Source organism: Canis lupus, chromosome 22, assembly GCF_003254725.2.
Source record: "Canis lupus dingo isolate Sandy chromosome 22, ASM325472v2, whole genome shotgun sequence".
Taxonomy (NCBI): domain Eukaryota; kingdom Metazoa; phylum Chordata; class Mammalia; order Carnivora; family Canidae; genus Canis; species Canis lupus.
The window spans coordinates 14184258-14209511 of NC_064264.1; the positions used below are offsets into that span (position 1 = coordinate 14184258).

General features: G+C 33.9%; 1 long non-coding RNA gene across 2 annotated transcripts in view; it reads right to left on the minus strand.

The window, feature by feature from the left end:
* The window catches only part of LOC112678796 (uncharacterized), a 246025-nt gene that overhangs the window by 35238 nt on the left and 185533 nt on the right, over window positions 1-25254 (minus strand). For both annotated transcript variants that reach the window (XR_007404977.1, XR_007404978.1), the window contains exons 10-13: window positions 23974-24057; window positions 23427-23545; window positions 21460-22033; window positions 15692-15754 (exon numbers count right to left, since the gene is read on the minus strand). This is a non-coding gene — a long non-coding RNA (uncharacterized LOC112678796). The remainder of the gene's footprint in view (window positions 1-15691; window positions 15755-21459; window positions 22034-23426; window positions 23546-23973; window positions 24058-25254) is intronic.

The following is a 25254-nucleotide window of genomic DNA, read 5'->3' on the forward strand; positions in this document are numbered from 1 at the left end:
CGTATTTCAGGTTTTTGTTATGTAATTAACCCCATTTCTGGTTACCAATTCTTCTATCAGTTAGCTTTTATATAACAAATTGCCATAAAACTCAGTGGCCTACCTCATGTTTATGTAGAATTTTAAGAGTAGGGAGGTTCTGGTCTGGGCCAGCTCCACAGTATCTACTTGGAGTAGATACACAGTATCTACATATATTTTGGTTAGCTAGTTCGCTAGCTAGTGGCTGGTGTTCTCAGATAGCCTTCATCACTTGTCTGTTGGGTCACTAGTTGTCAACCAGGTAGCTTTAGGTCTACACTGTGTAGCTAGCTCAGATTTGTTCACCTGGAAGTTACAGAGTTATAAGTGCAGCAGCACAAGAGCAAGTGCCAGTGAATATAAACTTCTGAGACCTCTGCTTGTCTCATATTTGTCAGAATTAAATTGGTCAAAATATATTGTATGGTCATCTCAGAATCAAGGGGTCATGGAAAAAGAAGAATTTGGAGTCCTATTTGCAATCTATCACTCTCTCTTCCATAACAACACTGTTTCATACCTAATCAAAATTCCAGCCTCAAACCTTATAAATCATCTAATACTATCCACCTACCTATTTACTTATTTATTATTTGTTTATGTGCTTATATGTAAGTTAAATAGCTTATAATTGGTCAGGCACTATATATATAATTATTTACCCTCTAATTGTCACATATCTAGGAGGTAGTTCTATTAATATTTCCAAATAAGAGATGAATCTGTGCCCAAAGAGATTAAGAAGCATGCCAAGTATCTGAAGGTAGGCTTCTGGGTCTCAAGTCCATGCTGTTCATTGGGGCCTCAGAGTGTATGCTTTGGGCCACCCCACTGTGCTGCCTGCCAAAATTACATTTAATCTCTTGCTGATTTTTTATTTGAGAATTTTTTATCTTTGAAATGTATTTATCACTCTTTTCTTTTCTGTACCATTTCTCTATTTTTCCTATAAAAATGAAAAAATACCACTTATGAACTTATGATGAGCTACAATAACTATTGTCTAATACTCTAGTACTTTCCATTCCTCCAAAACTATATGACTTTTCTCAGTTTCTTCATATTGGGAGCTTAGTCATAAAACTAGCCTTTTCCCTGGGTTAACAGGGACTTAACAACTGAAATACAAGGACATGGTATTCCTTACCCCTCTATAAATCTTTTCCATATTTCAAGCTTCAAAAGCTTTTCTTCTTCAAATGGTCACCTCAGATATTTTTAGTCTTTGTATATCTCCATCTCTCTTGAAGCAAGCTGAATTTATATTAATCAATACTCCTCTTGACAAATAATTTATAGTCCTGAAAATTACTTTCTTACTTTAAGGATATATATATTTCAAAATAAAATTTAACTTAATATCATCATCAAAATTATTTCTTTGTTAGTTGAGTATTTTTTCTTTGCTGAATATTACAAAAGAGAAATTATACTGTGAGTACCCGGGTAAGCTAAAAGCATAAAACTTATGAAAAAATTTACCCTTAGTACATGACATGGAAAAAGTTGATTTTCAAGTCTTGGTCTTGTAGAGAGTTACTAAAAGTAACTCCAGGAAGTTGTTAAGATTTCTAATATAACTGAAGATGAAGAAAAATGTGTGATTTATTTAAAGGAACAGTATCATTCTAGGAGTAGGGAAACAGTAAGAAAAGTTTCACAGCTGTGGCTAGGCATATTTTAACCAGTGTGGTGAATAGAGAAATAGATAGTAAGAGGACAAGAAGAGGTTATATATAGGTATTTATAAAGAGTAGCCCCAGGTCTAAAGACAGTTCAAATGGAAGACTGTAGTTACCACTGTTTGTTAATCTATAGTTATTTCTTGCTTCCCAGCTGAATCCTTACTGTTACAAGTAGGAGAGACAGAGGCAGAGCTAATACATTTAATTTCAAAAGACTCCAAAAACTGATCTGATAAAACAACTTCTTTTAAACTTCATAAAAAAAATGTGTTGCCTTAATTTTCAGATTTGTTTCTATGAGAAATAAATAAATGCTCTATCCATTCAAGAAACTCCCCTTTTACTCTGAATCTTAGAAAATTCTGTTTGACCTCTAATTTGCCAGTGTTATAACCCCATAGCTTTCTCTCTCAGCATAGGATTTCTAGCTCAATCATCACAAGATGTACCGCAGTAGCAGTAGAATCAACTAGCCCCAATTATACAGGACTCACCAAGCAGACAACATGACTGAATGGGATCTGATGTTATAACATAGGCTTCTTAATTAAGAGATCCAGAAATCCTACAGATGTATCATAGCAGGCTTAGGCCATATTGGACTTCATAATAAGGTAGAACAAATATTGGGAAGGTAGTTCTAGTTATAGCCTTGGAATATCCTAATTTATATTCTATTCTTCCTTTCACTTGGTTATGAAAGCTCAAATAAAGTAGGCTTTATTTCTCTAGTCCTAAATGTTCTTCTGTGAAAAATTTGGAGGTGATGATATGGACATAGAGGGATACTGCAATTGCTAAGAGCTATAAAATATGAAAATAGCTAATGAATAAGGCATAGAGGTCACTGTGTTATGTGCCCAAATTATCCCTCAGGAATTAAAGATCTATGCCCCCAGCTACAATCCTCAAATATTATCTTTCCCCAGGAATTTCCCTAAGCTAAGGAGAGCCATCTCAGCCTTGTCTAAGATCTTAACCTTTCCCAGGGCAGCTGGCATCTAATGACTGCCAAATATGGAGTATAAGCTCCAGAACAATTGGCAATTGTGAAGTAGTGGCAAAATATTTGGTTAACATGTCTCTCAGAGTATGTGGGGAAATAGATGATTTAACACATAAATCTGAATCTCTAGAGGAAGAGGTATAAAATAGAATGCCAGTAACATCCATTGATTGTCATTGGCAAGATATTACAGAAAGCTTTATCACTGGAGTCCTGTGGATACAGATCTTGTCCAAGTCTACTTCTGCCGTAGTTCCCTCCATTCTTTCTAGGCCAACATGAGAGATTTCAGGTCCATTTAACTTCAGATGTTTGATTCCCTCCACCTAATCCATCACCATATTCTGCTTCTCATCTTTCGAAATTTCTTAGCTTTTCCTTTTTGGCTGAGAAACCAGCCATCCATTGAGAAAGCAGCAGAGTATAATGGTAAGAGCATAGATTTGAAGTCACAGAAAAGAGGGTAAATATCCCAGGTCCGCCTTATGTGGCCTTGGGAAAATTCTAAAATCTTTCTAACCCTCAGTTTATTATTTTTAAATGGGAATAATCATCTCTACCTTTCTGAATTTTAGAAAACATTAAAAAAATAATATATTTTGCATGTACATGTGCTCAATCACTGCTTAATACTAATTCAATTATAGCTATAAATAATGACACAATGCATTTATTCATTCCTGTTGTCCTGTTCAAACTCTTGTCAGACATAAGCTCCTACCTGACCATTCTGTCGTCACTTCCTTTCCATCCACTTAATTTTATCATTTTATATCAAATAACACCACTTTATTCAAAATTCATATCTATGTATATAAATACTAGCTGAATTTTGTTTTGTTTTTTAAATTTTTCATATCAAAAGAACAAAGATCCGGGGCACCTGGGTGGCGCAGTGGTTGAGTGTCTGCCTTTGGCTCAGGTTGTGATCCCGGGGTCCTGGGATCGAGTCCTGTATCAGGCTCCCTGCAGGCAGCCTGCTTCTCCCTCTGCCTACGTCTCTGCCTCTATCTCTCTCTCTCATGAGTAAATAAAATCTTTTAAAAATGTAAAAAATAAAACAATTAAGATCTGTATTTAAAATTAGGGATAAATTGTCCTGTTTAAGACACTGTCAATTTAATTTACTTTGCAAATTATATATAGATAATTATAGTTAATATAGTTATAATTATAAGATTGTAATTTATATTAATAATTATTGATAGTTACATACTTGGGTAAAAGATAATATAATATTTCCTTAAATCTATATGAATTTAAGTTAGTATGGAAGATTTGTGATCGGAGAAATTAATTTTTTTAACTTAAATCTGCATCAACAGTTCTTTTTTTTTCAACTTTTAAAACTCAACAATTGGGAGGCAAAAAGTTTATTTAAATAATTAGGATACAAAGCCACAATGATTTTCTTTCATACAAATTATTATGCCAATTTTAGAATTTATTCACGTTCTATGAGGAAAAACAGAATCTTATACAACTTTGCTTATGGAACTAATTTTGATTTCTGTTAACATGCTTGCTTCCATTGACAGGTCAAATGAAAAATAAGATAGTGAATAAAATGCGTTTTATTTTGTCTTAAGGGAAGCTCTTCCAAATAAGAGAAATGTTTGAGATTTCTACTTAACTTCAGTTATATCAAAACGTTCTATTTATTTTTTTCCATTCCTTAGCACACAATTTTAACTGAAATGGAACAGTTATAATGATTTCTTACACTGGTAAGTACTTTGCAATTTACAGTGTGTCTTCATCTTCATTGCGTTTTTCAAATCTTTACAATAATGCTAGGAGAGAAGTCAATAGAAAAAAAAAGTGACCTCAAAGAGGTTAAGTTATTATCAGAGATCACACAATTAGGGATGGAACCTCAAAATTAAAGTCAAATAATCTGACTTCATTAGTATTGTATTATATCATAGGCAGGTGATATTCCACTCAACAATGTCTTATATAGAAAATTTACTCTTTTCTCTTTTATATTCCAAAATCATTAACAAGAAATTGGGCCAACTGATTCATTTTACCTACAAGTGGATAAGAATTGGCCTTTTTCCCTAAGCTCCTTAAAAAAAGTAGATATTGGACATTATACATTTGGATAGGTCCATTTGACAGACATATCATCATTTTAATTTTGATCTTTTAGAACTCTATTATAATAAACAAGCAGATAATTTCATATCCAAAAATTAAAAAAAATAATTAATGGAAATAATCATGGCAAAATTTCTACTACTCTGAGTTTTTCCTATGGTTCTTAAGTTTTATCCAGTTAATTTAGTTGGACACCCAGGTTAAAAAGAATCTCTGACAGTTCTTCTGCATGCTACTACATACTTATTAACAAGCTATTTGCTTTTTGACCAAAGCTTTGAAAAGAAGTCTTGCCACATCAGCTGTTTGCTTATTGTTTTTGCTATACTTACGGTTTGTCTTTACCCCCCTTCAAGCTGTGAAAAATTAATGGAAGGACATCACTGTTATTATCTCACTATCCATGCAAATTGTTCTTTCTCATGAAAGAAAATCCAGAAAACTATACTTCATAAAGGATACAAAATATTTTAGCAATAGTATGAAAGAATAATTTGGGGAGTCAGAGGTTCATAAGTGCAAATTTATTTGGTGGTGTACCAAATAGATTCCTTTTCCTTTAAGATTTATTTATTTATTTATTTATTTATTTATTTATTTATTTATGACAGAGAAAGCCAGAGACAGAGCATGCGCAGAGAGGGAGGGACAAAGGGACAGGGAGATGCAGATCCCTTGCTGAGCAGGAAGCCTGATGTGGGGCTGGATATCAGGACCCCAAGATCATGACCTGAGCAAAAGGCAGACACTTAACTGACTGAGCCACCCAAGTGCCCCACCAAATCAATCATTTTTTCTTATTTAATAGTGAATACTTCCCTCTGTGTGCTGTCTTTATTGGTCCTCTTGTAACTACAGCATGAGAATTTACTACGTCTTAAATTTAAAAAAATAATAATAATTGGACAAAAAGAGAAATTGGGAGAAAATTCTATTATGCGATACCTTTGGATGAGCATGTTTGGTTTATACATACTACTTCCTGGCACAGAGCCAGTAAATATACAATACATATGACTCCCATTTTGTACCAGGGACAGATATGACCAATCAATCATGCCCTTTTCCTCGCTGAAGTCAAAAGTGATTCCTTAACCCTATGCAATAAAGACTTGTTGGCAGAAAGACCACTAGTTTGGTGCTTGCATGTAGTTTGAAAACTACTTATCTGAGATGCCTGGGTGGCTCAGTGGTTGAGCGTCCACCATTGACTCAGGCTGTGATCCTGGGGTCCAGGGGTAAAGTCCTACATCAGGCTCCCCGCAGGGAGCCTACCTCTGCCTATGTCTCTGCCTCTCTCTCTGTGTCTCTCATGAATGACTAAATAAAATCTTTAAAAAAACAACAACAAGAAAACTACTTCATTTTATATATCTAGGGTTTTATTTTATTTTTTCAGTGAGTTTATATTATATGACCTGACCAGATTGGATGTATTCAGTTAGGGAACATTTCATAACAGATATATTTGCTGAATAAAATATATGTAACTTCTGAAAAAAGCCCAGAAAGAGAGAAAATTTGAAGTTGTTCTCTCTGCCTTCTTTATAAGGTCCTTTTGATCACCGTATAGACCCAATTTGCTTATAATAATAGGTGTTATTGAGTGAAGAAAAATTAAGTTCCTTACTTTTATACTTTATGGTTATTTTCAAATCTATATATATTCTGTATTCGCATCTTCACCTTATCTAGTTTGTTGGCAATTTTTTTGCCATTTTAAATGTTTTTGCTTGAGCTGAGTTTCAGATTCACATATCAATATATTATCTGAAGGTAGTAGAGGTTTTTACAAAATTCTGAAGGAGGAGAGAATGATCTTCAGATTATATATTGTCTAGATGCTGTTATAGATAGAAGCAATGACAGATATTCTCAATGATAAAATTAAGCAACAAAAAATTGAGCTGTTTTTGGAAATAATCATTAATACAGCCAACTACTGTACAAATTATTTAGAAATAACAGAATCTGTAGTAGAATTACGGTGAGCAATATACATTTATCCGTTCACCCACCTATCTATCCATCCATCCATCCTTCCATTCATAGAAGAGCAATCAACAGTCATAGAAACAAAGGCAATCATGGGTATTAGAGATTTTCACAGAAGATAAAAAGTTGAGTGGAGGGAAACTAAAAATATATGTATTTTGTCCATTTCATATGCTTCTTGTTATTGAATAAAAAAGTCTAATATGAAGACATATTTGGAAGACATAATTTGGAAATCATAGTGACTGAAGAAACTTTTTTTCTTTGATTTATAGAGACTCTTAGGAATGAATGTACCTAATTGTGATGAAATGTTTATATTTAATTATTTAAAAAATATTTTTATTTATTTATTCATGAGAGACACACAAAGAGAGTCAGAGACATAGGAAGAGGGAGAAGCAGGCTCCATGCAGGGAGCCTGATACAGGACTCAAATCCCAGGACCCCAGGATCATGACCTGAGCCAAAGGCACTCAACCACTGAGCCACCCAGGCATCCCGAAAATGGCTATATTTTTAACAATTCATCCAATTTCCATTCAGTGTCACAGTATTTATTTGTTTACACCCAAGAAAAATTAAATTTGGCAACTTTCACTAAATGAAAATAAAAATATAACCTTAAAAGTATATTTTGTATCCATTTTTCTCCCTCCTTTTTCTTTTTTTGCACTTTTCTATTTAAAAGCCTCATCTGTATGTCCACATAAGCTAATGATCTTTATATGCTAATAAAGGTCATTTATTAATGTGAGTTTTTGGTGTTATATGAAAAATAGATTTTTCTTGGTTTTTAATGTAATTTATTTTAATAAGCGTATAGTCTATACCTAGCAATTAAATATGCTAAATTACTATTTGGAATTATTTGGAGAAACAATTATAAGTTGAAATAAAGCTGGCAGGAGAAAGGTGTACTTGAAGGCTATAGTGTAAGAAGGTATTGTGGTTTATTTGGACTTCCTGTTTTCATCTTGTAGGTTGGATTAAATTTTCCCATATAGATGATTTTGGGGGGGCATTCTTTTTTTAAAGATTTTATTTATTTATTCATGAGAGACACAGAGAGAGAGGGAGAGAGAGAGAGGCAGAGACATAGGCAGAGGGAGAAGCAGGCTCCATGCAAGGAGCCCGACGTGGGACTCGATACCAGGTCTCCAGGATCACGCCCTGGGCAGAAGGCGGCACTAAACCGCTGAGCCACCCAGGCTGCCCCCCCCAGGAGGGGCATTCTTATAAAGAGAAATAAAATGATAAAGAGAATTACTTCAAGAAAAACGATGTGTGATGTGAATTCAGTGAATAGACTAGTTTAGGTACAGAGTAAGTTGTGAAATAGCAAGACAAATGGTAAGGAGGTCATTCTACTTATTATTCATCCATTCATCCATCCTTTCTTTTGACAGGTATATATTTATACTCTATTGTGATCCAGGCATTATTCTCATATCTTGATATTAGTAAACAAATGGGTAAAAACTCTTGCTACCTTAGCTCTCGCATTTGGGGATGCTGGAGGCTATAACTGTTGGATATGAGATGCTTAGTAGGCCTTGACCATGGTAGTGACATTAGCAGTGAAGAAAAATAAAATATAAGAAAGTCTAATCAGACACATAAGCAGCATTGCATATCAACTAATGAGATATTTAGGAAAATTGTTATTCTTAGTATGAGTGTCTGGTAGGCTCATTCTATCATTTATATATGAATTCCATGGCTTCCATCTAAATGTAATAAAACCACATTCCTGATCTTGTCTTTACTTATTTACCACAGAGTTCAAAAAGGATTTAAAGCACCTGCCAGAAATATATATATAGTAAAATGGGATAAATCTCTGTACTCTTTGTTTCCAAATTCTGTGGAGATTGAGTTTTTCTAACAAAAATAATCCCCTTATCAAGATCACATAACTATTCATAAAACAGAGGGGGCCTCTGGAAAATTGTCTTTCTTGGATCACTAAATAATTATTTTGAGGATTACGTGCTTCTATGATGCTTACTTCATTGGAATTTAGGATTGATGAGCTCAGAATCTGCTAAGGATTTAAGAGCTTCTCAAGGAAATGATCTATATCAATACAGGGTTTTACATGACAATATTCTCCTTTTTCACTGCCGTGTCCAGGTGGGGCTCACTCAGCGAGCAGCTTATGTGGCATTTACTCCATAAGCTGCCGATTATGTTCTTTAGTGTCTGTGAGCCACGGCTTCTCACAGATGGTACCTGCTATACTCACAACTTCTTAGCATGGCGTGTCAGTCATCACAGACTCTCTACATGGCCATAATTCTTTTCAGATTCTTGGGTGACAGTTGAAGTACATCATTTTTGACAGCTGTTACACTTACTTGATAAACAGTGTTGATGACAAAGTTTTTGTAATTTTTGTTTCACTGACTCCATTTACAACTTAAAGTGGAGTTAATTTGTGTTTACTCAAGAAAAATGAATTTGCAAATGAATTGGCAAATTACAATAATTTTCTAATTAAGTAAAAGAAAATTAAAAACAAAAATTACCTTCAATTACCAGCAAATTTCAGGGGGAAAAATCCCCTGCAAATTCCTTAATTTACTTGATTATGATTATTTTCCCACTTTCTTCTGTTTTTTTTTTCCAATATGGCTTTGAGTAGCCTATTTTTATTTTCTTTTTATTTGTTTTTGGTTTTTTTTTTGTTTTGTTTTTTTTCCTATACTTTAGAAAAATTATAAACTATTATTCATATATTTTTATTTTCTCCCTATAATGCTGTGGTCCAAAGTTGCTTGGAGTTCTCACCAATGTCCTTTAGTGGTTAGAGAGAACATTACTGGGGTGCCTGGGTGGCATAGTCAGTTAAGCATCTGACTCTTGTTTTCAGCCCAAGCCCTTATCTCAGGGTTGTGAGATGGAGCCCTGTGTTTCCGTGCCCCTCCCCCAAATAAACAAGTAAATATTTAAACATATATATTATATATATATATATTTAAAGAACATTACTAGGAAACTACAACATTGGTACTAATATATGTTTTAAATATTTAGTGTATATATTATGCTTTTTGCTATATGTATACTCTGACATCTAGAGTGCACACTCCTAAGCAGAGTTTATAGTGAAGAGTCTAATGAAGAAACGGGTATGCAGAAACTGTGTGTGTGTGTGTGTGTGTGTGTGTGTCTGTATAGGGGTAGCATGGGGGGGAGGTAGGGATGAGAAATCAAACCAGTAAAAAAAAATAAAAGGGACACCTGGGTGGCTCAGCAGTTGAGCGTCTGCCTTCAGCTCAGGGCATTATCTGGAATCCCTGGATCAAGTCCCACATCGGGCTCCCTGCATGGATCCTGCTTCTCCCTTTGCCTATGTCTCTGCCTCTCTCTTTGTGTCTCTCATGAATAAATAAATAAAATTAAAAAAAAATATATTAAAACTTCGTTTTATGTGGGAGATTTGCAGTTTGTTCTCCGATACACAATTTATTTTAGCCTTTTCAGAGTACTACCTATGCTAGGCTAGAACTATTACCTCTGCCAAAGCTCCTTTCAATAGATACTGGAAATCCTTTATAATTTTGATGTAGACTCTCAGCCAAGTGTACTTAATGAGATTGTTATCTCATGAACACACCAGTGACCACAAAGGCCTTAACTTGCCCTTTCTTGACTAAACTTTAGATAGGTTTCTTTTCCACTGTCTGCTCCAGACAATTCCTTTTGTTAGAGCATTTACTTTACAACACTTTTAATTGTAAATTCGCAGCTCCTTTGAGATGTAAATCTTTTCCTAGCTTCTTGCTAGTTTTAACCCTCAGGAATGTCTTTCTCAAGGATCTAGGAGCCATCCCTTTGAAATGCATTCATCAAGAGAGATAGGGCATCTATCTCCCAGTCTCTTTGGGAGGGTAGGAGCCTAACTTTAATAAGCCCCAATTAGCAAACACAAGTGGCCTCAAAACACTGGTCAAAGTCTCCTCCTAACATCTTTCAATACTTTTCTAACACACCCCAGCCCTTAAAATCTCTTTTGCCATTTTTTTTTTCTGAGAACTTATATTCAAGATCTCTTCTCTATTGCAATAATCTGATTTTTATTGGAATAGTTTTGAAAAAAAATTCTCCTTGTCAGTGAATTTTCTCTTTACTACCGATTTTGAGAGACATGATGCGACTCTTACTGTATTTGAATCTCCAAAATTATGAGCTATATTTGAATTGAGACTGACCATGTAGGCAGTTACTAATGTGATGAATTGTCTTTAAAAGTGTAATAATGATGATGATATTAAGAAATGAAGAAGGCTCACCTCTGAATCACACATTTTCTTTTTTTTAAAGACATTTCTTCATTTGAGAGAAGTAGCTCATGCAAGTGGGGGGAGGGGTAGAGGCAGAAGGAGAGAGAGAGGGAGAGAAGCAGATTCCCTACTGAGCCTGCCATAGGGCTGGATCCCAGGATCCAGATCATGACCCGAGCCAAAATCAAGAGTCAGACGCCCAACCAACTGAGCCACTCAAGTGCCGTAATCACACATTTTCATGAGAAACTCAATTCTCCTTGTTTCCAGGAGCAGAAAAAGGCTGTTAGGTTTACAGAGGGTTGTCCCATGATTTTATAGAGAATGGTAGAAGTTCCCCATATTTTTGTTGTAGGTGGCTTTTGTGTTCAGTCGTAGTATTTTGGCATAGGCCTGGCAAGAAAGATCTTTAGGAAGGAAGGTACACCAAAGGGGGCAGGAACATTGAATAAGGGTGATCATTGTGGTGCCATCTTCAGAGGTCACCTCTTGTATTATTTTGGAAATTCAATCCTGCTCTAATGATCTCATTCCAATAGCACATGATAGTCCTCCTCACCCCAGAAAAGTGTTGTGTTAGATATTTTCTTTCTTTTGGCTATTATCTATTCTTATTTATTTTTTTTCTCAAAACTTGAGAAAAAATAAAATTATTTTTGAGAAAAAATTGTTATTTTCTTACAAATTTAAATGGAGAAAATTCATTCTACATATTTTCCCACATTAGTTCAAGTGAAATGGAGTATTCCAAAAAATTGTCAAATCATGTTTATATTTCCTTTAAAACTTAGATTTTGTATATGTTTCTGTATATACATATATTCCTTAATGTTTGCATAAATATTTTGTAAAAGTAATATTTAACATTAATATTTGTCTGCAGCACTAACATTAATGATGCTGTATTTAGAGCTAGATTCAATGCTATGTGATATATTTGTAATCTGACCTCTGAAAGGCGAGCTCTTTTTAAGTAAATAGGATAGAGTGAAGAGACTATAGATTATGACTTTTTATATATTATATACATTTCTTTGTGTGTATGTATACACATACATACACCTATATGCATATATTTTTAATGCATTATATATAAATATACATGTATGGTAGCCAAAGTTTGCCAAAGGAATGCATTTTGTGCATACTGCAATATCACACTGACTTGAAAAAATACTTGAATGCATGTTGAAATACATTTATTAGATATTTATACATATATTTAAATTTCCTTAACTATAAGACACAGTTTTTCAAAGATGTGTTTTTCTTTTAATTGCATTTTGATCCACTCCTCCGATAGGATCAAAACATCCTACTGAGGACTCTGATGGTCTTTAAGCTTTCAACCCCCTTCTAGAATCAATGGGAGCACTATAAAGATTTCCTTTATTTGACTCTCAGTTTGTCATTGATTTTTCAGGATGTCTGTGGTAGTGTAATCTAAAGAAAGATTGTAGAACTGCTTAATCAATATGCCATTACCCTTCATGAATTTGGTTGATTATCCACTTACTTTATTGGGTATTGGGTAATAGTTCAACAGTGTAGTTCTTGACTGGTAACATTTTGTTAAAGTAAAAAATCTGGCTAATCTTGAGTCTGAGCAAACATTAAATTTACTAGTGACCTTCTTCTATATGACTCTTGTTCTCTCAGAATTTCTAATGTTGCAGCTTAAGCTCAATTAATATGAAAATACTTGGCCTTGGAGAAACAGCCTTCTTCCTTGAGTAAATATGATTCAAAGAAACATCAAGTGAAATGGCAACTGGACTTAATGAGGATTAAATTTTCTCTGACAATGTAATGAAAGGTAACTAATGTAACATTGTATTACGACAGAAATATTTAGTTTTAAGTAGATTAAGAGTACGGTAATTTGAGGGTCAATGCCTCAAGTAATAAAGGGCAGCTCAATACAAGAATAGTTTTTGGAATTATCTTGTAGAAAAAGATAGTATTAGCTTGGTTTTTCATGCATGGGTACAGGAATTTGTGGCAATTGATGGCTTTCACCCAGATAAAATACCTCATCTTAATTTCACCTGATAGACTTCTATTAACTTAAAAAAATTATAAAGTTACAAAAGCAAATAGTTGCAAATATCTGAACTCACCCATGGAATGAATTGTAAATATACATTAATATACAACTGGTTTACAATGTTAAAAATAAGATAACACACCCAAAATAGAATCACTTATGCTAAGCACTCACATCACCAAACAGACTTAATTACATTTTCATCCTCTCCCAGAAATTGAATCTTAAACCAGTCAGTCAGGAATTACCTGGTCATCACCAGTGAGGTTATCTACCTGACTTTCCCCTACCCTCCCCTAAATGAAAGTTACCTGGCCACAACCAATTGAGTTTTTACTAGTAACTTCTTCATCCTGTTCCTTTCTGCCTACAAAAATCTTCATTTTGTATAGCTCCTTTGAGCTCCTTTCTATCCACTAGATGAGATGATGATTCGTGAATCATTGACTAAAGCCAATAATACCTGTAAAATTTACTCAATAGAGTTTTGTTTTTTAACAACATTAAACAACCAGGGTTTGTATTAGTACAATCTGTGTAAGACAAAACAGAGGACTGGAATGTTGAGATATCTTGACGAAGTTTAAAGAGCAAGTGCAGAATTCAAAAGCAGGTAGAGCTGACTTTAATGGGCCATATTTTTTATCACTATCCTATACACTTAATGTATCTTTAGACAGCAAGTTTTTGGAGAATTATTTCAGTATTGATTCTGGTCAAGATCTTCTTTTATGGGGGTTACTTTCTTGTTCCTATGTTAATACCAGGGAGATAAGTCATTTCCTTTCACTACACGTGTTATGTCCCTACAAAGTTCTGGTTCACATTTATCAGTTATTGTAAATGTATCAATCATTGTGAAACTGCAATAGAGATCAATGGCCGACTCTCTACTTTGTCCATGCCCAATGATGCCTTTTTTGTGAACTGGCTAACTGGTCCTTGTTCTAATACTCCTTGATTCTCAAACCCTCCACTGACTTTGTATTTTGGCCTTCAAAACTTGATTCAGGTATTGGGATCACTTTGGCTTGCTGCTTGAAATGTCCCTTCAGTTCCTGTTCTCAGATAGTCTTCTAGGATTCACATTTCCTGATCTATAAAACTTCACTAAAAGGAAGAGACCCAACTACCTTTCTTTCCGACACCTTGAAGAAAAAAAAAAAAAAATGACCTCCTTGGTCATCTGCACTCAACAGCTTCTGACTAAGAAACAAATCAAATACTATCTGTATAAATGCACTCAGTCCATTTAAGGTCTCTCAGGCAGTCTCCATTAAATGTAATGTTGTTCCTCTTATTTTCTTTACAGATGTGCTGTTTCACACACCTGAAAACATGATGGAGTTGAAGCTCTTGTCCAGATTTTACAATATGTCTGTCAGCGTTTCCTGTGGTTGTCCATAAATGTCATCTATGGGTTCAGTGGAATAGGACTTAAAAGCCTCACTGAATTTAGCAAAAGATAACCTATCCCATCTGAATGATTGTCTCCTACCTATAACTTCAAAACCTAACATGCTTTAATTACTTTCTATTTTCAAAACAAGCACCCCTCCTACTCCTTAGTACCTAGAGTATCCCAGCCATTTGAACAAACTGGAATTAGAAATGTATTGTGATTTGAAGCACCTCTTTCAATTCTTTAATTCCTCATTCTATGTAATACACCAAACTGCCTAAGTAAGATAGAATAATAAGAAGAAATATAAATAAAATTGTTTAAATTGATCAATAAAGTTAGAAACTATATCTTTTCAGGTACCCATTGACAGAGAATGCTGAATGTAGAATAATTACTATGTGCTGGGCAGGAGCTATTAAGAGATATTCAGAGACAACAAAGCTAATAAAGTATAATCTTTTTTTTTCTCAAAAAAGTTTAATATAGGGAATACAATTTAAACAAGTAATGACAGTACTAGATAGATAGATGTTATATGGGTGTGTATGAACAATGATGAGCACATCAAAGAACAAATGGCACTTTCTAGGAAAGCTTCACAAAAGAAATCTTTATTTGCTTTAAGATCGAGATATTTTCCATATGATAAAGAGAGATATTGTGGCAGTTAAAATTATATGTGCGAAAGTTTGAGCCTTGAAAGAATATTGTATCTTTGGAAAAATCCAGTAGTTAAACCACAGGGAGTAGGTGAAGACAGAATTGAGTTTGGAGATGAAGAGATGAGGTTAGTGAAAGAAATATTATCCATGTTAGGCATTTAAAGAGAAAGGATCTGATACAGGAAACTAGGAGTTCACAAATTCATTGAAATGACTAGAGAGGTAAGTGTCATGTTACTGCCCCAGGAGGTGCTGATGTCTAGAGCAAACTATGTCATTGAAGCTGTGCTTCAGAAGTAAAGGAGCTACTGCTCTGGCCATGGCCTTTCAATACCCACAAAGCAGTTACCAGATAAGGGAATGCCGAAGCCAATCACTGATGTTTCCCCACAGAAACCTCCCTGTAACCCATATTGCAATCTGAAATGTAGCAGGAAGACGGACTTTATCTACCAAAATATCACCAGAATTTACTTACTTTGTGGAATCTGATTTACGGACAATGTCTTTTCAGTATAGGAAGGCACTCCAGAGAAAAAAACTGAAAAAAAAAAAAAAGGCAATACTGTCCACAGACCATCTCTTTGAATACTCAATATCCATTCATACACTTCCATGTATACTTTTACTTCTAAAATATACCAGTAGTAACAACATATCTGCAGCATTATAAAACCATCTATTTTATAAAGAAAGATTTACTCACCTTCCCCACAATAGGAAAGACTCAAAGGTCTACAGTTACCATGTAAACTCTATATGATATTTATTTATCTGCTAGCTAGGTCAAATTCCTATTTGATATCCTATAATATAACAAATTATAAAACCAATATTCAAAGTACATCTTGTATCAACAGGAAATAGTAAATGTAAAATGACTAAGCTTTGTATATATCTCAAAATAATTAATTATAAATATATACACATATATATTAATTAGCTTTACAAATGCTTATTGTTATTAATGACTTTCAGTTTTTTCTTTTTCTAAATAGAAGCTACTTCAAACATTATTGTTCTGTAGCCTAGATGGACTGGCCTTCTCTTGCTTTGGTACCTTATGAGTCACTCAGTGAATGAGTCAGAACAAAATGTAATGTATTGTCTCCAGTATCCAGAATCTTAGAAATCATTTTATCTTTAAGTGGTAAGACGATCAAGGAACTAAAACTTTTGTTTTTCCTTGGTGGGGTTATTTGAACCTTCACCAGATTACAATATACCTAGAAAATTCATTGAAGTACAAGCTTCCTAAATATCTATTTATACCTTTTACTCTCTAATGTGCTTGTATCTTGTCATGGCATGTAGCACATCCAATTCTTCTTACTCAAAGAATAAATGGGCATGAGATAAACTAGGTGATATAATCCTAAAGTAACACAGTTAAGGTGTACTTCAGTTGTTACTTGGTTGAAACAAAACATTTCTGGTGTCTTCTTGATATAGTGGATTAGTAAGTAACCAATCTAGGTAGATAAATCATATTGGGTACCACTGGCAATGTCAAATTACTCCAGTTTAAAAACCACATTTGGAACATCATCTGTGGTAAGAGTCATCATTTGAATAATTTCAACATATTCCATTGCTATTTCCCAAGTATTATCTCTCTTTGGCACAAATCCAATAAAGGAGTTATTTAGAGATCTACTAGAAATTTCACTCTGAATCTTTCAAATCTTTGGCAGTAGTCTCTGTGATTTTCTATTTTGCGCTTGCATTTTAACAGTGAGATATAGTCTAAGAGATTCCTACATTACCCTTTGCATCATAATAGCCTCACTCCATGAGCCCAGAATTAATGTGCAAGTATTCTAATTTTTCACTCAGAGACGGAGACATAACTACTGAATGGACTCTTGTTCTGTAGTAAGACAAAGTTGAAATCAAACCACATGGTGACTTTTTTCCCAGTGGTATAGATCCCAATGATGTTTGGTTCCTCACTGGTTAGAATTTGTTTAGAGAATGCATATAGAAAACTCTCTAAATTTTGTCCTCTTTCTCCAGTATACTGCTATCTTAGTGAATACTTGTACACTATTTTGGAAAGAGCTAACAGATACTCACAGCAGTGTCACAGGGCCCTTCTTCAAAAGTCTCATTTTCTCTTCATTAGTGATATATTGATCTATGATCCAGATCTTATCTGGGATTCAGTGTAATTGAGTGTAGGGCCGTAACTCTACATAATGTTAAACTTGGGTCAGCTTATTTATTGCTCACCAGACAGAGATTTTACAGATATATAAATCAAGAAGGGTCAATATTTTTCAGTGCTGGAATATCACGATCAATTAGACATCATCAAATTACACATGGATACAATTTTGGTTTTGGTCTTGCTTTCAGGTAACTCTGCCAATGACTTAGGGATTGAGTCTGGTATTAGAGATCTACTATCTTCAAAGTCCTTCATCAGCTTTAACTTGGGGAACTCATTTTAATGCCAGCACCTCTCACTTTCATAACTCATCTTTAAGAAGAACCAGTACGATTCTTTAGAAAGATATTTATCCTCATTTTATCTATGTATTTATTCCTCTGTGCTTTTCTATTTATTTATTTATTTATTTATTTATTTATTTATTTATTTATTTATTTATTTATTTTTTATTGGAGTTCATCTGTGCTTTTCTTGAGAAACTGCCCTCTCAGCCTTTTTGGGAAATGTGGTAGTAGGAGAGTAACAGATTCAATGTGAAAAGTATGCACAAACATTATCTCCCTAAGATTTAAGATTCTTTTCTCTATGTTATATTACTTACTTGTGACATTTTAGCTTCATTCAGTCTCGGCCAAAGTTTAATCTCATTTTAGTCAACCAATTGAACTAAAGCATAAGGTCTCCTTCATTTACTTATGGTCAGATGTTAAGTCCTTAGTTTGGGATCAGTATTTTATATAAATTTGGAGTTATGTTTCGTCCTTCCTCTTCCATCCTTAGAGTTCATTACCAGTTTATGTCAATACAAATGAATAAAATCTTGCAACTTTCTTGATTAATTGATTGATTAATTGATTGATTTAGTATAGTCAACATACAGTGTTACATTAGTTTCAGATGTACAATCTAATGATTTGACAACTCTATACATTATACTATGCTCACTACAAGTATACCTATCATCTGTCAGCATACAATACTATTACAATACCACTTACTATATTCCGTATGCTGTGTCTTGCATATTTATGACCTATTTATTCCATATGTGGAAGCCTGTATCTTTACTCCCCATTGTATCAGACATTGTACTTATCTCCCTGGGTAATGCTTTTGCTTTTAACTCTATGTTTGGATACATGAATGGGAGTTGGGGTGCAATGTGAGAATTTGTAGTCTTTTTAAAGAAAGCTACTTTAAGCTAGTTCAGGATTTCTAAGACATATCTGGTCACATAAGAAAGAAGTATAGGGACTGTATTTTCTGGCAAAGAATGCTCAGTGGTGCTAGGGGTTTAGGGCCCTCACATCAAACAAAATTCTTAAAGATTACCTTTTCAAGCCATAACTAAATTTTACAAAAAAAAAAAAAAAGAAAAAAAAGGAAAAAAAAGAAAAAAAAAGGAGAGGCAAAGAAAGAAAGAAAGAAAGAAAGAAGAAAGAAAGAAAGAAAAGAAAGAAAGAAAGAAAAGAAAGAAAAGAAAGAAAGAAAGAGAAAGAAAGAAAGAAAGAAAGAAAGAAAGAAAGAAAGAAAGAAAGAAAGAAAGAAAGAAAGAAAGAGAGAGACCCAGGAAGATTTCCACGAATATGGAAATTCAGCAATTTGTAAAGTCAAGACTTCACACCTGATTTTAGACCTATAAGACTGGTGAAGTGAGAAGTTATTATGGGGCAGTCACAGAAGCTGCTTTGATCTCATCTTGAGTCAAAATTATAAAACCCTGAGCTTGCCATTTTTTCTTGAAAATCTCCTATGCAGTCAGAAGACAAAAGTATTTGTGTCCCTTATTCCTCCTAATCATCTGTTGAAGCGGTTACTAGGTATGCCAAAATTTTGTCTTTAAAGGCATTTTATTCCAGGTGGCCAGTTGATTAATTTAATAAAGTTTTGCCACTGTGTGCCATAGACTACCAGTAGCTCATTTTCCAGTAGTACCAGGATTGTTCTTCACTGTCCACACATTCAATCAGGAAAGATAATCAGTGTCTGCCCCTACTTCTGATATAAAACAGCTGCAGTAAATAAAGGCTTGCTGAGGCACATAATTATAATTTATCATACAAAATTAGGTGTAAGCAAAATGGAGAGATGAAGAAAGTGAATTGAGTCTACTTTTAATGGGCTTGAATGTAAAAACAACCATTGTATTTTAACTACAATGCAGAGATCAAGAAACTGTCATTATCCTCTGTTGCACAAGCACATATTATCACCCAAACAGTGCTTAATAGTCCACATGAAAATGATTTCTGGCTGAAACAATTAATACAGCTGCCCTCGTCATAAAGCTGATGGCTAGATGCTGCAAGGTTGTTGAGTCCGGGCATTCTCACAACTGCTTCTTGATCACTCCTCCAAGACTTGTAATGCCGGCATAAACAGCAGCAAGGGAATGGCATCCACTTCATTTCTAATCTTCCAAGTATCAAATGGATGTATATACATGGACAATTTTAACTATAACCTACAATCCAGATACTCAGGAATTTTTTAACAGTCCAGACTTTTCAATAAATATAATTATTCTAGAAGTATGGAATGCATGTGAAATGTGACAATCCACAATATCCTCTTCCAGAGAGAATTACAGTTTTTGGAGGGTTCATATTTAATACTAGAAGGTTCAAGTTCAGACTTTAAGCAATCTGGGTGGAGGAGGGCAGTTTTTAGGTGGAAGGATTATACCAGGTTTGCTTTAAGCAAGGTATTTTATTGGAAGGTTGGAGTTTGGTTTGGTAATATTTGAGATTTGCTTGGTTAGAATATGATAGGGGGAAAGAAGATACCAGTTAAGAAAAGCATAGTATTAGAATGGCTAAGAGACTCTAGTGAGATTAAGGAGGTTGATCATAGGACTTGCTATAAAAGTGTAGGAAGTTCTTCCTACAGATATGTTTATCTGTGTAAGATTAAAGCTCAGAGGAAAAAAAAGATGGTACAATTTTAGAGATTTCCTCATTAACTATGATGTAAATGAATATATGACACCAAAAGCAAAAACTTTAAAAATAAATGAGTCAGTTGGGCTTCATCAAAATTCAGAGCTATTATTCTTTAAAAGATCTCATCTAAAGAATTAAAGGATAAGCTACAGACTCAGGGAAATGGTCTGTACATCACATCCTTGATAAAGGCCTTTACCCAAAGTAAAGAAATCTCAAAACTCAACAATAATAAGAGAAAAACCTAATTTGAAAAGGGCAAAGATTTGAACAGACATCTCACCAAAAAAATATACTGATGGCAAATAAGCACATGAAAACAGGAGAGAAGGGCACCCTTCCCACATCATGCTATTAGTCATTACGAAAGTATAAGGTAAATCAGATCTGATACTATTATATCTCCATTAGAATGCTTACAATTAATAAGATTGATCATACTAAATGTTTGTGAAAATGTGGAGTCACTGAAACTCTCATACTTTGGGAATGAAAGATGATAAACCACTTGGAAATTACTGAAAAAATCAAAATTGCTTAAAAATTATTTAAATCTTGGAAGTTACTTAAAAAGTCAAACATACTTCTAGGATATGATGCAGTAATTTATCTCCTAGTATCTGCCCAAGATAAAGAAATGTATATATACAAACAAAACTTACATGGATGTTGATAGCAGTTTGTCAGTAATAGGAACAAAGGAACTAAAACACAACAATATGAATGAACCTCCTAATAATATGTGGAGTGGAAGAAGTCAGACCAAACCCAGACAAACAATAAAGGGAGCATATACTGTATTAGTCTATTCACATGAAATTCTGGACAATGCAAACAAGTCTATAGTGACAGAAAGAGGATCAATGATTTCCTATAGATGTAGGGGATTGAGAGCAAGATGGGGCACAAAACATGCTAGGAGTGATAGGTATGCTCATTATTTTGATTGTGGTAAAGGTTTCACAGATATATACATATGTCAAAGCTTATAATTATATCTGTTAATTGCGAACAGTTTATTATGTATTAATTATCCCTCAATAAAGCTGTTTTTTAAAAAATTATCAGCTATTGACTTTATTAATTTTCTCCATTGTTTTTCTGCCTCAATTCATTGAGTTCTGCTCTTACCTTCATTATTTCCTTTCTTCCACTTGCTTTGGGCATACTTTGCTCTTCTTTTCCTTGCCTTCTAAGGGTAGAAAATTAGGTCATTGATTAAGACCTCTAACTTTGCTCTGAGTGTTGCTTTAGCTGTATCCCACAAATTTTGATATGTTGCATTTAATTTTATTTCAATTCAAAAATATTTTCCCATTTACTGTGTGACTTTCTTTGGCCTTTGATTTTTATGACTATATTGTTTAATTTCCAAATATTTGGAGATGTTCCAGATATCTCTTACTGTTCTACAGTAGGATTTCTGTGGCTGTCGTGCTTACCCATACATTAGCCATTAATTTAAATTATTTTTTTGGTTATTTTTATATTCTTCAGAGTCTCTTCCTCTTATGCTCTGCCACTGGTAAGCCAGTGTTCATATCATATCTCTATTTGGAGATATCTATCTCTCCTTATATTTCAGGCTATTTGGCTGTCCTACAAATTCAGTTCTTTTATAGTTCCAAGAAAAGTTATGGTTTTTGTTCCATCTGGCTTTGTTTGTTTCCAGAGTAGGAGTTACACTCTTTGAAGCTTTCTAAACCTAGGAAAAACCAAATAGATATGAGGTTTTAATGAATGAAAATGTGGGATTAGAAAATTTTACAAAAGGCAATGTAATTCAAAGAATTCTAATTGTCTAATTAAAAAATAATTTTGTCTGTAACAACAAAAGAGTTGTCACTCTCCCTGTCAATATTAGACAATGTGAGTGACAGAAAACCTAAAATAAATTGACTTAGAGGGGATCCCTGGGTGGCTCAGTGGTTTAGCACCTACCTATGGCCCAGGGTGTGATCCTGGAGACCCAGGATCAAGTCCCACATCGCGCTCCCTGCTTGGAGCCTGCTTCTCCCTCTGGCTGTGTCTCTGCCTCTCTCTCTCTCTCTCTGTCTCTCATGAATAAATAAATAAAATCTTAAAAAAATAAATTGACTTAGAAAAAAAGCAATTTATTTCTATCTCTAGATAGGAGTTGGTCCATAGCTGATATGGGGTGCAAGCATCAGGGACCTAGGACATTATCTCTCGCTGAGCCTCTCAGTCAGCATGCAGTCCAGGAGGGATGCTCCTACTCCAGCTCTGTATTCTACACAGTAGGAAAGAGAAAAGGAGGGGGAAACTCCACCATTCTTCTCATTATAAAAACACTTATTTGATGTCTCTTCAACGTACCTGCTCAAATCAAATCCCACAGTTATTGTCTATACTCAGCTACAAATAAGACTGGGACATATTGTATTGTCTTCATATAAAAGGTTTATGAGCCCAGCTGAAAAAAAAAAAAGTGGCATTCTATTGTCAAGGAAGAAAGAGATAATGGAAACTTTTGGAGAGATTTGGTTTCTGTCAATCACAATTAGTTCACCTATGCATTTCAAAAGAGATATTTCGAGAATATATTTAAAGATAATAATCTCTGCAGAGTATGCAGACATTCTAAAACCATAAAGATCCTGACCTTTACTTATCTATGTGAATGCTTTAGTAAGTGTATATGTTGTGTGTGTGTATGTTAAATTTATGTGTGTTAACATATTTTGCCATGGTTATAGCTAGAGTATGAGTTTGATGATACTAGCAAATATTATCCTTTTTTAAAATTTTTTAAATTTTTATTTATTTATGATAGTCACAGAGAGAGAGAGAGGCAGAGACACAGGCAGAGGGAGAAGCAGGCTCCATGCACCGGGATCCCAATGTGGGATTCGATCCCGGGTCTCCAGGATCACGCCCTGGGCCAAGGGCAGGCGCCAAACTGCTGCGCCACCCAGGGATCCCAGCAAATATTATCTTAATTAGGAAATTTAGTCTTCTCACAAAGCTTTATCATACTGAAGCTGTTACTCATATTTTTTATAGCAAACTGTCATTATTTCCTTAATGATACAAATATGAAGTAATCAAAATGTTAAATAATTACGGTAGAAGCTTACATTTTTATCATGGTAGCTGCAAAGATATTTTTGTTGTTGTTAGTACAGAAATCATACGATTGCATGTATGTATTATTCTGCAGAATTTTGTTTTCAATATACAATTTTTTTTTCACTTTCTGCAGTTAGAGGAGAAGAGACAGAAATAAAAGGTAAAAATAGAAGGAGATGATTAGGAGTTGACCAGTGGCATGACAGTGTCTAAGCAAATATAAAATGTAGGACCAGTAGAAGTAAAACCAGATATTATTTTTGGCAACTAAGGTTATTCTTGTTGGCCACCTAAAGGAACCAGAGATCTATCTTGTTTTATTGCCAATTCAGAAAGTGTTATATTTAGACATTTCATATATTACCAAAAAAGATTTGTGAAACAAAAGTAATTTATTGTAATGTAGGTAGTCCTTTCAGTCTATGCAGTTACTATGAGTTAAAACCTATTTGATTTATAAAACTAGACAACTACAATAATAAACACTTCACAAAATTATATATAGTGAGTTGTTCTTTTATTTAGATGCTGACTGATTTTCAAAAATGCATTTACCTAGAAAATATGCATGTGATCATCAAAGTAAGATTGTGTCCCACAATTGAATCTTGATAGTGTTTGACAAATATGATAGACGGCCTAGAAGTATAAATGACAAGCAAGAATCAAGAATATAAGCATGGATGATCTATTTAAACATGCAAGCACGTTTCAACATAATGAATAAACTTATACATCAAACTAAGCCAGACACTTTTGGATTGCAAACCTATTTAGAAAATGTTTTCACTTTAGTCATCTGTTACTTCCCTCCATTGTTAAGTCAAAAGCACTAGAGTTGAATTTTGAAACCAAATGAAATGAATTGAGAAGTACAAAAGAAATTAAATGATCAAAACCAAAAATGATTATACCAATGTTTGCTACACCCTGTCGTAAAGATAACCTTTGAAAATACATGATATAGAACAACAACAACAAAAAAAAACACACTTAAATGGGTTTTTATTAAAGGTAGTATATAGATCTCCAAATTTTTGTGTTACCAATATAATTGAGCTATGATAACTCAGGCTTGTGTTAATCACTGTGCATTATCTCATTTAATTTTCACAAAAATCCATTCTGCTTCATCAATTAATTATTTTTCTCTTCATTTGTTTATTTTAACCACTTTTGATAGAATGGCAAGGTAACTGTTGAGACTTTTTTCTTTGTTAATGGTACATAAAATAGTGTATGTCTTAAACAGTATGACACCTTAGACTCCTCAAAATAGAGCAGGGCCAATTTTCCATATATATAGAAAATGATGATTGGAAAAGCTCAAATAAGCCTAATCAAAGTGAAATAACTAACAAGCTTTAGAACTAAGATTCCAACTCAGGATTTTGATATCTGTATGTATACACCTCATAAATGCCCTATAATACTTTCCCCCGTATTATTTGTATATAATATTTCTAACATTAATATAATTTAATGATTACAAGGATTATTTTACCATTGTTTCAGTTGTAGTTAAGTAATTAATTCTAATAATAGTTACTACTGAAATGAAAATAAATTAACATTTTTATTCTTTTGTTATGTATAGATAATATGCATTATGTTACTTCTATTCTTTGAACTTGAAAGAGTTATCAGCAATGACCTTTTACAAAAGATTACAAAACAAAATTATTTTTGCTACTGTAATGTTCATACTGATAGCATTTGGATGCTTGTGTGAAAAGCTTTTTTCATGATATAACAAAAAGTGCTATGTATTGTCAGAATTCACCTGTAAACGATAAATCTGTTCAGCCATGCCTTAATTCTATGGCAAATTGTCCT